Below are 18686 nucleotides of genomic sequence, written 5' to 3'. Positions count from 1 at the left end.
CGTATATAATCATTTTTATATATCTCCGAAATATCTTGACTAACGTTTCCTAAAGTGTATATTTTTCACGCCATAAATCTTGTTTACAGTATCCTGCCTTTCCATAATAATCGGTTCATGTTTGTGCATGTAAATCTTTATATAAATAAAGATTTTGTTCTAAAATAGCATATCTGCGTTAATAAAAATCCAATCACCAGTGAGTGTCCCAATGTGCAAGCTATCCTTCTTTATGCATGCTTTTTAAACATGCTACACGTATAAAAATCACCATTATCGTAAATCATGCTAATATTAGCAGAAACAAAAAGTAGATTATTGACTGTATTGAGTCTCCAATACAACTGACGTTGTAATTATTTTTTAAGGAAAAACTGGACAAAGTGTCATCTATAACTCAGTACCTGGATTGTAGAAGAAAATTGTTTTTTGAAGATGTTTGTGAAGCATACACACTTTTTTTGATGATGTTTGTGAAGCATAGCAGTCTTCTGGAACTTAACCCAAACTTAACCCAAACTTTCCTCATATTGGGTTTTATGGTTGAGTTAAATTAACAGTTTGATGTTAAAAAATCTGCTTTTTATCTCCTCCATTGGGTTGGATAGAGGCTGGGCCTAAGTGAGTGGCTGGCTGACTCTACAGTAGTGGAGTTTCTCTCCCCTATCTTTGTGCTGTTATGCACCTACTGTTTGGTGTTTTCTGGTGTGTATTTTGTGTGTTCACCAGAGGTATGCTGTCTAAGATTTCTTCTTCAATTCTATTTAATCAATGGATCATCCATGGAGATCATCAAGTGCACCAAATTCCTTGATGTCCACCTGACAGAGAGCCTCATCTGGTCCCTCAACCCCAGCTCCATCCCAAGAAAAGCCCAACAGTGTAGACCTCTTCTGAAAGTAGAGAGCTCTACTTAATGTACTGAAAAAGCCCAGATACCACACCCCACCCTGATCTATTGAGAGCATCCTGAGCAGCTTCATCACTGCCTGGTTTGGGAATCACAGTCTCAGTCCACAAGACCCTGCAGCAGCTAAGGAGGAAGCTGAGAAGATCATCAGAGTATCAGCTCCATCCATAACAGACATTTACACTACATGCTGCATCCACAAATCCAACATAATTGTTCAATATGGATGACAACATGCACCCCTCAAACACACACTTCACCCTCCTGCCGTCTGGTAAAAGGTATCCAGGTTCAGGCCCTCACAACCAAAATTATATAACAATTTCTTCCCCACCAGACCCAATAATTCCCAGAGAGTGGACTGATAACACCACACACACACACACAAACCCACAACCCACTTGCCATCTTCAGGAGCAGACTTTTATTTTATATTTGTATTTTTGTTTTTTGTTTTTTCTGTTTTGTGCCAGTGGCCTCACCTTATTCCTGTTCCTTTGTGGGACGGAAGCATCCTTCCTGGTTTTCTGTGGGGGATGCAGCCTCCCTTCTGTCAGGCTGTTATGTTTTTTTTATTATTAATATATATATATATATATATATATATATATATATATATATATATATATATATATATATATATATATATATATATATATATATATATTTCTGCTGGATATGTCCTTTTTTTCCCTTTCCCTTCTTCTCTGGTGGGGACGCAGTCCAGTTTGGGCAAGCTGTGGACGAAGCCATATACAGTCAGGAATTTTGCTTGGACATTGCCAGAACATTGGGGGGAGTTCCGACAGTGTGTTTTGTTTGAAGTGTCTCATATATACTCACCTGTTCATAATGGACTCATTATTACGTCTATTTATTTCCCCAGCATTGTGTGTAGCTTCGTGGAATTCTTGTGTTTGGTGTGTTGGTTAATGTATCATGTTTTTCCGGTTCTTGTTTTCGTTTATGTTCGCTGTCTGATTCTTATTTATATTTATATATATATATATATATACACACAAACAAAATTGTATTGCTCTGTTAGTAATCTGATCATGGGGGACCGACTTCACACACATCCCCAAAGAATCTTTTCACCAAACTGGCCAGCATGAAATATGGTTGTGACCATTTGGGCTGCAATATCATAGTATTCCCAAGGCCCAATAGTGGTGCTAAATGGATGGTGGTGCCATGTGTCAGAATAATCCTGCACCAATACACACAGCAAGACAGGTGACAGAGAGATTACATGACCATGAAATCGAAGTTAAATGTTTCCCATGATCTGTACTGTCAGCATATCTGAATACTTTTGAGCAATTTTGGGGTGTTTTGGAGGATAGTGTTTGGGAACCTTTTCCTCCACCAGTTTTATGTAGTGATCTGGCCCCTGTTTTGCAAGAGAAATGGCTCAAAATAGATAAATAGATTCTTTATTGTAAAGGGTACAAAATGAAGTGTTAGTCCTTATGATGTATAAAATGAAAAGAAAAAAGTATACACCTAAATCTAAAAATATCAATATTAACATAAGTGATACAATAAAGACTTAGTAAACAGCTGAAATATTGCACTTAACATATAGTACAGTAAAGTTTACAGTAAACAAAGTAACAATAAAAGTTAGACTTTTTTTTACTCTGTGTTAAATTTGTTTAAAGAATTTCAAATGTGTTTGTAGCGGCAACCTATAACCGCCGAGAGGCGAATTAGCAGAAAGAAACGTTGCTGAAGCGTTCCACTTGTTCCTTGATCACATTTATTGACGAGATGACATACATGTTGTACAGACTGATGAAAACCACAAACTCATAAACAAAAAAGCATACGATTATGCAAAACACTGAAGACACTTGTTGACTGATTATGTTGAAGTCTATATAAAAGCCACATTAAAATACACCAATAAAGGTTATGGTCAACAGAAAGTAAGCTTTCCTGCTTACTTCCCCCTCTTCCCATACACACTACCAAACAGGAAATGGAGTGAGATACTTATACACTTGAACCCCAATGAAGCAATATGACCCGGAAATGCATTCCCAAAATACAAAATAAAAGTCAAACATATAGTGCACTTACATTCCAGCCCCTGATTATTCATTCATTTTCTACCGCTTATCTGAACTATTCTCGGGTCACGGGGAGCCTATGCCTATCTCAGGCGTCATCGGGCATCAAGGCAGGATTCACCCTGGACGGAGTGCCAACCCATCACAGGGCACACACACTCTCATTCACTCACGCAATCACACACTACGGACAATTGCCCCTGATTATTACACCATAAATCTGTAATAATCAAGCATAATTATGAATAAATAAAACATTTACACTGCAGTATGGGACATAAATTCACATTGAGTATTTTAGTCAATAAGAGTCTGTTTTGTTCATCCTTGTAGCTATAAAGTTAGTCTTCAATAATGTAAGAATTATGTCATATCTGTTGAGAGCTCTCAAAATGTCACTATAAGAAGTTAGTCCATAGATTTTTTATGTCCCTCCGCTTCAAGAAGACAACACATTTTTGTAATTGGTCTAGTTAAAAGGGAACTCATAGTCTTGATTTTGACTTGTATAAATCCTTTTTTGTCCTTTATGGTGTCCACAATTCTACCCATATTCCAGGAGCTCCATGGTGCATTGTTGTCCACTAGAAGCACAACATCTCCCAACTGAAAGTTGCGCGTTTTTACAATCCACTTCTGTTGTTCCAGTAGTAGAGGTAGGTAATCAGTTATCCATTGCTTCCAAAATAGATTTGACATGTACTGAACTTGACTCCACCTTCTATGTGTATACAAGTCCTCTTTAGTGAATGTTCCAGGAGGTAATGTCAAATTCGTCTTCAACAGGAGAAGATGAGTAGGTGTTAAAACTTCTAAATCATTAGGATCAGAAGAAGCTTTTGTTATAGCTCGATTGTTACGTATGGACTCCACTTCACAAAAGAATGTAAGAAGACCTTCATCCAAGAGCTGACCTTGAACAATAGCATTCAGAATTTCCTTATTGATCGAATAAGTCTAACCCAGATTGGTGTGAACCAGTCGTGCAATGAAGTGTCTTAATGCATGAATAAATGAATCTGCATCTAATGATGCAGCCATTTCAATGTGAACAGCTCTAATGGCAAGACATGTAAAGATAACCCCATAGTGTTTTAGGGTGACTCTTCCCCGTTTTATTTCAAAGGGACCAAAACAATCTACTCCAACATGAGTAAAAGGTGGCTTACCTGGTAAAACTCGATCTGGTGGTAAATCTGCCATTTGTTGATGTCCTGCAGTTCCATGGAACCTTCTACTGTACATACTACACATTTTGATAGAATTCTTCTTATGGCTACAGTAGCTCCAGTGATCCAATATTGTTGTCAAAGGCTAGCCAGCATGTACTGTAGTTTCGCCCACTATGTCCAACTTGTTCATGAATGTGGTGCAAAATCAGGTTAGAAATGTGCATATCCTTAGTCAGTACGATTGGATGTTTAGCTTCCTCAGGAATTTTTGCATTACCAAGACGACCACCAACTCTTATAATACCAGAGTGAAGTATGGGATTAAGATTGTAGAGAGAACTACTTCTCTTGATTATTCCATTATTTTGCAAACTTGCTGGATTTTGTTCTGTGAGAGACAGACAGTTGATTATAGACAATGCGTTCAAGAATTTTTGAAAGAAATGAGAGAAGTGATACCGGTCTGTAGTTACTGTCTGATGGATCCAGTGCAGGTTTCTTTAGGACGGGAATAACCCTTTCTCTCTTAAAGTAGTTGGTACCTGACCAGATGTTATGGATCTATTGATGATAGTGGTAATGAAGGGCAGAAGATCTTACGAGATGGTCTAGAGCATAGTAGAAGGGGAGTAGAGAAGAGATGATGTTGTGGAGCTTCAAATGGACATCAAATATACCACTCAAGGGAAAAACACGCTGGACAAAGCCTACTCAAACATCAAGACAAAATTTGTTTTTGTTTTGTGTGGACAAATTAGGAAGATTTTATAGTTTTATAGAGTTTGTGTACATCAAGTGAAGTACTACATAAAAATTTTTTTTGACAATGTCACTGTGGACAAACAAATCAGCATGTACCCCAATCAGATGCCCTGAATGGTGAGAGGGACCAACAAACACAATGCCTCACTGGCAGAGGAACTCAATTGTTTCTTTGCCTGCTATGAGGTAACAACAGCAGAGACTGCTTCGACATTAGTCTCCAACGACCACATCCTCATAGTGCAGGAGCTTGAGAAGTGTGTGCTCAAAGCAATAAACTCAAGGAAGCTGCTGGCTATGGTGGTGTGACAGTAAGGGTTCTGAAGAAATTTGCAAACCAACTCTCTGCTGTCTTTACTAAGATCTTCAACCTATGGGTAGACTTCAAATCTGCCTTAAATATTGTCATCCCAACTAGATTTGTCACCAAACTTGATAACCTTGGACTTTATCAACCCACTTTGCCATTGGATTAAGGACTTTATAAAAGATCGCCACTAGTCTGTTAGACTAGGCCACCACCTCTCCTCCACACTACTCCGCACTCAGCACTGGTACCCCACAAGTGTGTGTTGAACACCATTCTTTATGACTAGGACTGGGCATACACTCATCCCACCGACAAAAATGACACAATTGTAGGTGTCTCATCTCAGAGAGTGAAGAAACCTACAGGCATGAAGTCCAAAAACTGGCTTTATGGTTCCAGAAAACAATCTCATCCTGAACAATGCAAAAACAAAAGACCTTATCACAGACCTCATATGACATCATAGAAGCATATCACAGTTCCTGATCCGATCTAAAACAATGGTGAATGTGTGGGAAGGGTCCCCACTTTCAGGTTCTTGGGTATACATATTGATTATACTCTCTCCTGGACTGCGAACACCACAGTATTGGTAAAGAAGGCACAATAGTGACTCTACTTCTTGAGGATTCATAGGAAAAACAATTTACAAGAGGATCCACTCTCCACAGCTGTGGAAGTCGTTCAGACCTTCTGCTTGGCCCTTCTACTAGGCTGTGGACATCGCTTGTCCCTTTTGCTTGGCTGTGGATGACACTTGGAACATCTGCTTGGCTTTGGACGTTGCTCAGCCCATCTGGCTATGCCTGTGTGTTCCTTGCTTCCCCCAAATGCCTCACCATGTTTCTCGCTCCTCCCACTTATCTTGCCGTCTTCCTCTCTATCCTCCCTTGTGCCTTGCCATTTTCCACACTCCCCCCCATGTGCCTCACCATGTTCCTTGCTTCCTTGCTGTGTAAATCACTCTGCCCTTCTGCTTGGCTCTTCTGCTCGGCTGTGGACATCGCTCAGAAATTCTGCTTGGCTGTGGACGTCGTTCAGCACATCTGGCTATGCCTCTGTGTTCCTCACTCCTCCCAAGTGCCTCGCCATGTTCCTTGCTCCCCCATTTACCTTGCAGTCTTCTTCTCTACCCCCATGTGCCTCACCATGTTTATCACTCCCCCAACGTGCCTGACTGTGTTTCTTGCTTCCCCTAAGTGCCTTGCTGTGCTCATTGCTCCCCCCAAGTGCCTCACCATGTTCCTTGCTCCTCCCACATGCCTCACTGTGCTCATCACTCCCCCTACATGCCTCGCCGTGTCCCTACACATGATACAAATGACCACAGGTGCCCCTTTTCCACCGAGGCAGTTCGAGTGCTGGTTCGGAGCCAGAGCCTAATTTAGAACCAGTTCTTTCTGTTTCGACTGCCAAAGCACTACTGTTAGCGCATTTGATAATGTACCTTAAGTATACTAATGTTTAATACATTTTTACTTTATCGCGATATGATACATTATCAGCACACATGATAGTAGGTAGCTACATGCTAAGGCTAAATTTTTTTTCTGTGTTAACGATAAAATAACGTTATGTACTTTATTGATTAAAACCTCCGTTTATACAGATTACATGGAGCTGCACATACACGTTTTATTCGCCACATTTGGATGCCAATGTAGGTTCGCAAAGCCATGAGCATAAACAGTAAAGCAACATCCGCCATTGTTGTTGTGTTTGTGTTTGCCGCTGCTGCGCTAACGTTGCTGGGACACGTGACACGTATACAGTGACGTCACACGGCGCTGTGATGGCTCTCTAGCCAGTGGAAAGGCAAACCTGTTCTTAGAAGGTTCGCCAGTGGAACCAAATTTGAACCAGCACTAGCGCTAGCTCTGAACCAGCACCCGGTTCTTTCCGGTGGAAAAGAGGCAAGGGTGGAGTGGTGCCCGGAAGGAGGGCGATACTACAATACAACCTATGGGGTGGCAGCGAAGATGCTTGGGTTGTGATGCATAGCTGTTTTATTTCTGTAGACATCTCTCTGCATCTTCCTTTTGTCCCGTGGAGGATGCCACCTCACATCTTGCCTGTGGGGGATGGTACAGGCATGTATCTGTTTGTATTTTTTCTTTTTTTTTGCTCCTGTGGCTCAGTTCCGGCCTTTGGCAGAGGATCTTTCTGTCCCTTTCTCCCTTTCTGGATGTGGGTCGGGCTGTGGTTCAGCTGTGGACATTGCTTGGAACTTCTGCTCGGCTGTGGACATTGCTTGGCCCATCTGGCTATGCCTCAATGTTTTTCGCTCCCCTCACGTGTCCTGCCGCATTACTCGCCTCCTCCAATTCTCTCGCCGTGTTCCTTGCTCCACACACGTGCCTCGCCGTGTTTTTCGCTCCTTCCACATGCCTCGCCGTGTTCTTCGATATCTCCACGTGCCTCGCCATGTTCCATGCTTCCCCCACTTGCTTCGATGTGTTCCTTGTTCCCTGCATGTGCCTCACCGTGTTCCTCACTTCCCCCACATGCCTCGCTGTGTTCTGCTCTCCCCACATGTCTCACCATGTTCTTTACTCCCCCCCACATGTCTCACCGTGTTCCTTACTCCCCCCACATGCCTTGCCATGTTCTTCACTCCCTCCACGTGCCTCACAGGTAATACAACAACGACAGGGTGGAGTGGTGCCCAGAAGAAGGTCGATAGTACAATAATACAAGCTATGGGGTGGCAGCAAAGATACTTAGGTTGATACTTAGATACTTAGGCCGGGCTGTGGCTCAGCTGGGGTCAGGGGTGTGTTCCTTGCGTGTAGAGTAACACGGCATGTGTTCCTTGCTACCCCCACGTGTCTGGCAGTGTTCTTTGGTCCATCCACGTGCCCCCACTTTCCTTGCCGTGTTCCTAGGTCCGCCCACGTGCTTTGCTGTGTTTTTCACTTCCTCCACGTGCATTGCCGTGTTCCTCACTTCCCCACTTGCCTCGCCGCGTTCTTTGTTCCCCTCGTGTGCCTTGCAGTGGTCCTCGCTCCCCACACGTGCCTCGTCGTGTTCACTCCTTCCACATGCCTCACCGTGTCCCTCGCACCCCCCACTTTCCTAATCGTGTTCCTTGTTCCCCTCATGTGCCTTGCCCTGTTCCTAGATACCCCCATGTGCTTTGCTGTGTTCTTCACTCCCTCCATGTGCCTTGTTGTGTTCCTTGCTTCCCCCAATTGCGTCTACGTGTTCTTTGTTCCCAGCATGCGCCTCACCATGTTCCATGCTTCCCCCACTTGCTTCGATGTGTTCCTTGTTCCCTGCATGTGCCTCACCGTGTTCCTCACTTCCCCCACATGCCTCGCTGTGTTCTGCTCTCCCCACATGTCTCACCATGTTCTTGCTCCCTCAACTTGCCTCGCTGTGTTCCTCACTTTCCCCACATGTGTTCCCCCCCCCATGTCACTCACCGTGTTCCATGCTCCCTCCACATGCCTCACTGTGGTTATCGCTCCCCCCACTTGCCTCGCCGTGTTCCTCACTCCCCCCACATGCCTTGCCATGTTCCTCACTCCACCCCCACATGCCTCACCATGTTTCTTGCTCCCTCTATGTGCCTCACTGTGTTCCTTGCTACCCCCACATGCTTTCTTGTGCTCATCGCTCCCCCACATGCCTCGCCCGGAAGGAGGTCGTTAGTACAATAATACGAGCTGTGGGGTGGCAGCGAAGATGCTTAGGTTGTGATACATGGCTGTTTGTAATTTTTTTCAGTAGACATCTCTCTGCATCTTTCTGTTGTCCTGTGGAAGATGTCACCTCACTTCTTGCCTGCCGGGGACGGTACAGGCCTGTATCTGCCTTATTTCATTTTTTTTCCTCCTGTGGTGGAGGTGGCTCAGTACCAGCCTTTGGTGGAGGATCTTTGCATCCCTTACTCCATTTCTGGATGTGGGTCGGGCTGTGGCTCAGCTGGGGTCGTCGTACAGACATCTGCTCGTCTGTGGATGTCACTTGACCCATCTGGCTATGCCTCCATGTTTCTGTTTGCCTTTTTTGCCTTTTCAATGGCAAACTCAGAGACGGAATGTCTGCCTTGAGATGATTCGAATAGGGTCCTTGTGCCATTAAGCTTAGCATCCATGGAGTTGAACACCTTGCGCAGTTCTAGAGAGAAAGCATAGCTGGAGAACCACACAGGAGGGAGATGACATGCCACCTTGGAGGACTCCGAGGGAAATAATATCTGGATTTCGAAGATGACCTAGCATTGCATCAGAAAGGCTCAATAGAACCCTGGCTCGCCTGAAAAATGTTCAGGATGGGGACAATGTGGTTAATGAAGTGTAACAATGGCTCATGCCAGCAGGGAAGACATGGTCAGAGTTCGAGAGACTGGAGTGGAGAGGTTGAGTTGTACAGAAGGTACAGAAGGGTACAGTGAGGCCTAATAGCCATCGCTTGTGGGCCAGGTCTGGCAGAGAGTGCTAAGGAGGGCCTATACACTTGAGTGTCTGCTGTAGGGCCTGCTCATATCTCCATGTTGCTGGCCAGCACTTGCATCTATAAAGGGCCATAGGTGGACAACTATTTAAGGCGGACCTTTTGGTCACCCTTCGATAACTCAGGACGCACCAGTTGAGGATGAACCTAAAAGTCTGTAAAAACTGCTGCGCTAACATTGACACAAATTCGTAACATTGGTCTGTAGGCATAAAATTGAATAGATAGATTAAAGGGTGCCAAATCACCAAAATCCACAAAATAATGCAATTTTTAAGTCCATACTGATATTCAGTCAGTGTGGGACAACATCACTAATATGCTTTAGGCCAGCAATTAAATCAACATAGACATCTTCAGAGACACTTGCCTTGACATTTGCAAGATAGATTTTGAGGTGAAGAAATGCCTGTTGGCCATGTTGAAAGGACATATGCCCTGTGCCTGTAGATCTTGTGGATGTTGTGCCATCTTTGGAATTATGATTGACCAGATTGGCCAAAAAACATTCACCAACATTTAAATCTAAACTATTGTCTCACTCCTGTTGATATGATATTCACAAGATGTATTTTGTCACATAATGGTGACAAAAGGTCAATTGTGTGGGGACAAAATCTTACCCTAATTTGAAAAATTATTTGCCAATCTTGGTCTTAAATTGTACAACCAGTCAAAACAGACGTCCTCCATCTTGAAATGTTTAGCCAACTTCATCAAAACATTCACTTTCTTTGCCATGTTGGGATCAAATTGGTTCAGCAAAGCCAACAGACTTTTAGTTTGCTTGCTGTAAATGGGAGGAAATCTTAACCTGGTAATGTGCTGGGCCATTTTCATCTCCTGCTGCAATGCTTTCATTTGAGAAATGGAGCAGATTTCATATCAGACAGCAACTCTACAGGTTATAAGGTCTCAGTGATCTCTTTTCTTTATTTATTTATACATGGAAATAAATAAAGAATTTATTTATTTATAAATGGAAATAAATACATTTATACATGGAAACGGTGTCTCATTTCACTATGTACTGTGTCAGCTATATATGGTTGAAATGACAATAAGAGCTTCTTGACTTGACTTGGCTAGAGTCTCTACACTGGTAGACGATGCAGGCAGGGGACCAGGACCAGGTGCCATGAATTACTGTAGAGTAGCTGCTGCAGAACATCCTAGAGAGCAGTGTCTATGAGCACACGGTCACCCAGGAGCTGGCAAAGTGTTTCCAAGCAGCTACCAAGAAACTAGTGGACCTGAAAAAGGTTTCCACGGCTGCTGCTGTTTCCATGGATGCCACCATCCATCTCCCTAACTCTGGCTGTGGAGGCTTTCCTGATCATTTTCAAGCAAACCGCAAGCCAGGAGGGCTGGCAGAGAGGTTTCGTCGATCTTCCATGTGGCCACTTTTCTTGGTTACTCAGGTACATGACTGTCCTGGCTGATGACTGTCAGCACCTGGTGTGACATGCCCATAACATCTTACTCTCACCTCCTGCATCTTGATGATCAGTGCTACTCTTATTCGCTTCCTGACATCTTTGTTTGTTGTGTGGTCCCATCTGGTTAGCCCAAGGCTCAATCAAAACACTTGGCAGACATGAAAAGACAGTGGTTTTGCATTTTGCATATTTCTGCATTCAGGTGTATGGGCATCCTTCAATCACAAAGGATACTTGTGATTTCTGTACACTTGGCACAGGCAGAACTAACTCAAGAATCGGCAAAAATACTTGACAGACATATACTTGTCTTTATGTAAGTCAGCAATGCTGCCATAAAATTGGCAAGGTGGATTTGAAAGTTAAGAAATACCTGCCAGGAAAATTCTCAATTTTCTCCAGGGGATATTTAAAGGCAGCTGAATGAATTTTGGCCCTGTGGGCATAACATTGCAAAGGTGGATTTCATGGTGCCAAAAAAGCCTGTCAGCCCTGTTTGGGCCACATGAATTTAAAGTCAACCTTGCCAATGTTAGGCCAACTTTATCTCCATCTTGCTATTTAGTCATCATTGGACAACAATAAAATACGTCTTGCCAACTTTAAAGGTGCTAGGCTGGTACATGTTCCCTTAACTTTAAGCATTTTAGCCCTGTTGCCATGACATTGATCCACAAAGCACATGTGGACTGGTTGGGCAAACTCCCATGAACCCTCCAGCGACTGTGTCCCTCGTGGTGACCTGTGGGGGGTGCTCTGGGAGTATTGGGTCCGGAGCCCTCTGCTAATGGCTGTCCGGTCTGTATATGACCAGAGCAGGAGTTTGGTTCACATTGCCGGCAGTAAGTCAGACTTGTTCCCGGTGCATGTTGAACAGGGCTGCTCTTTTTCACCGGTCCTGTTCATTATTTATATGGACAGGATTTCTAGGTGCAGTCGGGGGCCGGAGGGAGTCCGGTATGGGGACCACGGGATTTCGTCTCTGCTTTTTGCAGATGATGTTGTCCTGTTGGCTTCCTCAAATCAGGACCTCCAGAGTGCACTGGGACGGTTTGCAGCCGAGTGTGAAGCGGCGGGGATGAGAATCAGCACCTCCATGTCCAAGCCCCTGGTTCTCAGCCGGAAAAGGGTGACTTGTCTCCTTCAGGTTGGTGGGTATCTTGGTGTCTTGTTCACGAGTGAGGGAAGGATGGAGCAGGAGATCGTCAGCCGGATCGGTGTATCTTCTGCAGTGATGCGGTCGATATACTGGTCTGTTGTGGTGAAGAAAGAGCTGAGCTGCAAGGCGAAGCTCTTTATTTACCAGTCGACCTATGTTCCTACCCTCACCGAAAGGACAAGAACCCGGATACAGGCGGCCGAAATGAGTTTCCTCCGCAGGGTGGCTGGGCGCTCCCTTAGAGGTAGGATGAGGAGCTCAGAGTAGAGCCGCTGCTCCTCCACATCGAGAGGAGTCACCAGAGGTGGCTCGGGAATCTGTTACAGATGCCTCCTGGACGTCTCCCTGGGAGGTGTTCTGGGCATGTCCAACTGGGAGGAAGACCTAGGACACGCTGGAGGGACTATGTCTTTCAGCTGGCCTGGGAATGCCTCGGTATTCCCCTGGAAGAGCTGGAGGAAGTGTCTGGAGAGAGGGAAGTCTGGGCATCCCTGCTTAGACTGCTGCTCCCGCGACCCGGCCCCGGATAAGCGCTAGAAAATGGGTGGATGCCGTGACATTGGCAAAGTGACATAAAGGTGACAAGTGTCACCTGCCAGCCCTCTTAGGACAATTTTTTCACCCAAAATTTCACCCAGCTTCGTCATAGCACTCACGCAAATCAACTTTGCCGATGTTAGGATTACAATTGCTCCAACAGTCTTTCAGCTAACACTAAATACAACACATCTGGCCAAAGAGCTCAGAAGGCTTGAACTGGATAAACGTTGTGAAAAAATTGTGTTCACCATGTATAAATAAATAAAGAAAAGAGATCACTGAGACCTTCTAACCTGTAGAGTTGCTGTCTGATATGAAATCTGCTCCATTTCTCAAATGAAAGCATTGCAGCAGGAGATGAAAATTTCCCAGCACATTACCAGGTTAAGATTTCCTTCCATTTACAGCAAGCACCATATAATAAAGGTGATTCAGTTTCCACTGCACTTTAAACAGAAAATTCTGAACTGATTCCTCCCCTTCCTCTCTTTCCTGTAATAGAAAAAGTCACTTAAAAAAACTAACAGCTGAAAATCAAAGCATACAAACAATGTGTATTCCTGCCACTGACAAGCATACAGTGTCAACATATTTCTCCTCTATGCTTCAGTAAAACATATCACAGTCTAATATCATTAGGCTATAATCACAATCATGGGTAAACCAAATGAGCAAAACAAATAATCAATCGATGGTAATATTTGTGATGTTTATTAGGATATCTATTATGTCTATTTGGAACAACATCTCGAATAATAATGTATATCTAAGTAACTCTTCCATGGTCATTTCTGCTGTAGTGTTCCAGTGGAATTTTTACACTTTTTAGTAGTGAGGAACCGGATCAGTTTAGGTATAAACAGGCTAATTGTAATCAAGCTCAGGTTTTGACAGCTCCAGTCAGAGATAACATACTTTAATGCTAAAAGCCTATTTCATAAAGCAAAATATTGTGCAATACAATTTTTCAGACAAAAACCATAATGAAGGCTGTTTACTTGCATGCAACATGCGATAGTCAAGGTCACTATAGCAAGACTCTCCAAGATGCTCAATGTATATATATATATATATATATATATATATATATATATATATATATATATATATATATATATATATATATAAAGTTTTATGAACATTCATAGAAATGTTGTTAAGCAAAGATGCTTTAAAATTAATTAAATAAAAACAATAAAATTAAACAGTGATAAACTGAAGCCAATATTTGGTGTTACAATATTTGCTTTAGTAAACTAATACTAAAGTTAGTACTTTCAGGTACAAGTTGCGCAGTTTTAATAGGAAATTAGCCGGTAATATTTAACTAAATTTGTAAAGTTCATCGTGACAAACGTTGATGTTGGCTTTGACGAGGCAAGTATTCACAAAGGCTGGTGCTTTTTAGAGGCGAGTGGACATAAGGGTCAGTGTTACTTTTGGAGGCAAGTGGACAGAAATATAGGGTGCCAAAACATTTGGAGGCAAGTGGAGACAAGCATGTGATGTCATCCAAATAATCCTGAGAAAGTTCCCCTCATTGGGTGTTTTGATATGTCACATGCCCATTTATATTCATATATATATTCACTGCTTCATAAGTACTGCATTATCAGTACTGTCAGTCACCAAATCATCTGTATATTACACACCACTGCTGCTGTATATTGCACAAAAAGCATAATATTGCACAATATTGTTATTTGCACTCCCACACTTTATGTACATTACTGAACATTCATATTCCATATTCATATTTTATATATTTTATTCATTCTATATCCACATTTTATACTCATTCTGTCTACATTGTATCTCATCATCTGCATTGTTTTCTTGTATAGTATTGTATTATTTATGTCTGTACCTTTGAGAGTCACAAACTGCTGGAACCAAATTCCTTGTGTGTGTCAACACACTTGGCCAATAAATCTGATTCTGATTCTGATGTTGTGCAAAATTATTTATTTTCACATGACATCACATGACATCATGTGACATCATCAGAATACCCGTGAGGAAGTTCCCCACATTGGGCTGAGTGTTTTGATATGTCACATGTCCATGTTGTAAAAAATTGTTTGATTTTGCATATTTTGGAGGCGGGGCTGCGGCACAATATGAAAGGCAAATCGGTACACCAATTTAAAACTTTGTTCAGAGTATCACCCTAAAGGAGCCGGCTGAGTTTGGTGTAGATAGCTTGCCGAGTTATAAACCTCCAAAATTTATAATGGGAGTCTATGGGAAAAAAGGCCATTTTGAGACCAGGTACCGGAAGTATCGGTACTAAGATCGCTTAGAAAAGTAATAGCAACAAACTTCGGACCAGGGTCTACGACATATCCGAATTAGGTGCATGTGGCTCGAAAGCCCTAGGCCTCATTAAATTTTATGCATTTTTGTCTAAGCTTAAATAGGAAAACAGAATGTTGGCTTCTGCAAAGAGCTGGAGTCATTTATCTATTTAGTCTATTTTAAATGAGGACCATGTTCACAGTTCAAAGTATGCCCAGGTCTTTTTCTGTTGAGTTAGGTAAGTTTTCATCATCTGTTGCTCCTATTACCTGTGGAGTGCCTCAAGGATCCATTTTAGGGCCACTTCTTTTTAATTTATATATGCGACCTTTGGGGGACATTATTAGGAGACACAATGTTCCATTTCATTTATATGCTGATGATACCCAGTTGTACATACCATTGAAAGCTGGCGATACCATTCAACCCTTATTGGCCTGCCTTGGGGACATCAAGAAATGGCTGTCCAATAGCTTTCTTCAACTAAATGAAAATAAAACAGAAGTAATCATCTTTGACCCCCCTACAGTAAGTTGAAAAGTGGTCTTATAAATGAGCTTGGCAAGCATTTCCCCTCAGTCTCCTTCCAGGTTAGGAATCTTGGTGTCATTCTGGACTCTGAACTTTGCTTAACTAAGCAAATTAATACAGTTGTCAAGAACAGTTTTTATCAGTTACGGATCATCTCAAGACTGAAATCTTTTTTAACTTTTAATGACCTGGAGAAAGTCATTCATGCTTTTATAACCTCCCGCCTTGACTATTGTAATTCATTATATTTGGGTCTTCCTCAGTACACAATGCAGCTGCGAGACTCTTGACCAGGGCAAAGAAAACAGATCACATTACACCAATTTTAGCCTCTCTTCATTGGCTTCCTGTCTATTTTAGAATTCAATTTAAAATTTTGTTGTTTGTTTTTAAAGCTCTTAATGGTCAAGCCCCATCTTATCTCACAGATCATCTTATTCCTCCTTCATCCACCAGATCTCTAAGATCTTCTGATAGAACTCTCTTGGTTGTCCCTCGTTCACGCTTAAAAACTAAGGGTGATAGGGCTTTTTCTATTGCGGCCCCCCATCTCTGGAACCAACTTCCACTGGACATTCGCCTTGCACCTTCCAGTACAATTTTTAAAATGAAGTTGAAAACATATTTTTATTCCCAGGCATTTTAATTGGATTTTTGTCTATGTTTTATTGTTTTATTGTATCATCTGTTTTATTTATTTTATGTTTATCTTTGACTTTGTTCAGCACTTTGGTCAGCTCTGCTGTGATAAATGTGCTATATAAATAAACTTTACTTACTTACTTACTTACTTACTTCACATATGGCTGACATTTTGGCGATAGAACTTTAGTTGGCATCTGCAGATGGCAAGGTGGATTTCATTTACCGATAGTGGTTTCTGGAAGTATTCCAAACATGCCAATGAGTTATGTAGTGTCGTCTGAGGGCCCAAAGATCACAGACAAGGTCTTCAGCCTTGTCCCTTCTCCTGTTTCTCTGAATCTTTTGATGATGTCATGTGCTGTAGATGATGAGATTTGCAAAGTTTATGCAATTTGATGTTGAGGAACATTGTTCTTAAAGTATTCCTTTTTATGCACTCTTTCACAGATTGGAGAGCCTCTGCCCATCTTTACTTCTGAGAGACTATGCCTCTCTAAGACACCCCTTTTATAGCTAATCATGTTACAGTCCTGATATCAATTAACTTAAATAGTTGCTATATGTTTTCCCAGCTGAATCTTTTCAGAATTTCTTGCCTTTTATTTGTGGGCCAATTAAATAAAAAAAAATTATATTAAGCAGAATTAAGTTCAGCCTTTTGGTTTGGTCCATGCAAACAGTTTCACATGTGGCCCCTTGGGAATATTCATTTCCCACCATTGCCTTAAAAGTTGCCACTGTGGTTTTAATGTTATGGCTGATAATTGTATATTCCTCTTTACTGTACCAACATAATATTAATTTTGCATTCTTGATTCAATTTTTCTGTCATTCCACATTTAGGAACATTAAAATATGGAACAATTTTGCAAACATTTCCTACAGTAAAAACTGTGACATAATTCAAATCCAAATACAAACCATTTGCATTTCCATTTACTCAAAGGCACAATGTATGCCAAATTTCAAATTGAAAGCAAAGTCCATCTTCATTTAGACTTCAATATGTCTTTTGAGTTATGACGCTGCCATATTTTAATCTCAATTACCCATTTGTTTTTTTACTTCCTCTGGTATCGCATGCCTGCCAAAACTCAAATGCAATCGCAATTCCTTTTGCATTTGCGTTTCCAATGTATGCACATAAACCAGCCAATCATTGTTTGGGTGGGATTATATTATGGTGCGTGTTTGTATCTGAAAGTGACGTCATTCACTGTCGACCATCGGCCCAAACAGAATATATTTACATTTACATTTACATAATTAAGCACACTATATGCAGAATATAGCAGAATATATGACTCGGGACAGTTTATATTTACACTTTAACACAGTGTAATGGCAACCTATTCTGAATTTCTGTCTAAATATAACATACCATTTTCTCCTAAAAACTATACTATTAGACTATGCTATTCCCTCTGGTCTAAAAAAAAATTATTTAAAAAAAAACCTGTCCTCAGACTCCTGCATACTCCTTTAATCCTGCTGATACTGAAATTGGTTGCATTTGTTTCTTCCATTCCCCAATAAAAAACAATAATAGCTCTTATCTAAGAGTATTACCCTTGCAATTATTATCTCGTAAACAGATTTAATTGTGACATTGACATATGCTGTACATATTGTGATTTCATGATGAAATATTTTTTCACTTATTTTGGAGTTGCTCTCACTCAGTCTGGTTTCTGCTATTTTATTAAGGCCGCATCTTGTCCAATGTTCAGCTGTGCTTTAAAAATATTTTATTCAGCTTTTTCTCCTTTGACAAATGTTATCATAAGGAATATTTCTTAATTAACTTGCTACTTCAGTTGGATAAATTTAGTATTCATAAATGTAAATGGGTTAAAGCCCTTGTTCTTTATTTTAAAAGCAGAAATTCAACAATATTAAAATACATTAGGAAATAAAAAAGCATTTTTGCTTGGCTATAGTTATTGACGTAATATTTTGCCCTTTTTTAATTTATATATTCTTGTTTCTGTAATTCACTTTTATCCTAATGTCCTCAACAACTTCACCAATCATGTCCATCGTAAATAATTCACACGTGTTCTGTCCTGTTCTCTGACCGCGAGGGTGAATGACGTCATTTTCAGATACAAACACGCCCCATAATATAATCCCGCCCCCAACGATGATTGACAGGTATACGTGAAGGTTTACAATTAAATTGGAGATTAAAATATGTTCGTAACTCGAAAGACAGAAGAAATAGACATTTTCAAACGGTTCGCATTTGCGTTTGTGTCAATATTTTAAAAACAACTCAAAATCAGCCTTCATAAAATTTTTATGTTTTTGTTACATAATAATAATAATAATAATAATAATAATAAGAAGAAGAAGAAGAAGAAGAAGAAGAAGAAGAAGAAGAAGAA

At 41.3% G+C, this 18686-nt stretch overlaps 1 long non-coding RNA gene across 1 annotated transcript; it reads right to left on the bottom strand.

Moving 5' to 3' along the window:
* Positions 1 to 2655: 2655 nt before the first annotated feature.
* LOC113648154 lies at positions 2656 to 6676 on the bottom strand. The gene is made up of 2 exons (XR_003441838.2): positions 4155 to 6676; positions 2656 to 3797 (listed from the first exon to the last, which is right to left on the bottom strand). It is a non-coding gene; the product is annotated as an uncharacterized LOC113648154 (long non-coding RNA).
* Positions 6677 to 18686: the final 12010 nt, after the last annotated feature.

This window comes from Tachysurus fulvidraco, chromosome 9, assembly GCF_022655615.1.
Source record: "Tachysurus fulvidraco isolate hzauxx_2018 chromosome 9, HZAU_PFXX_2.0, whole genome shotgun sequence".
NCBI classification, from domain to species: Eukaryota; Metazoa; Chordata; class Actinopteri; order Siluriformes; family Bagridae; genus Tachysurus; species Tachysurus fulvidraco.
This window is presented reverse-complemented; position numbering and strand designations above follow the sequence as displayed.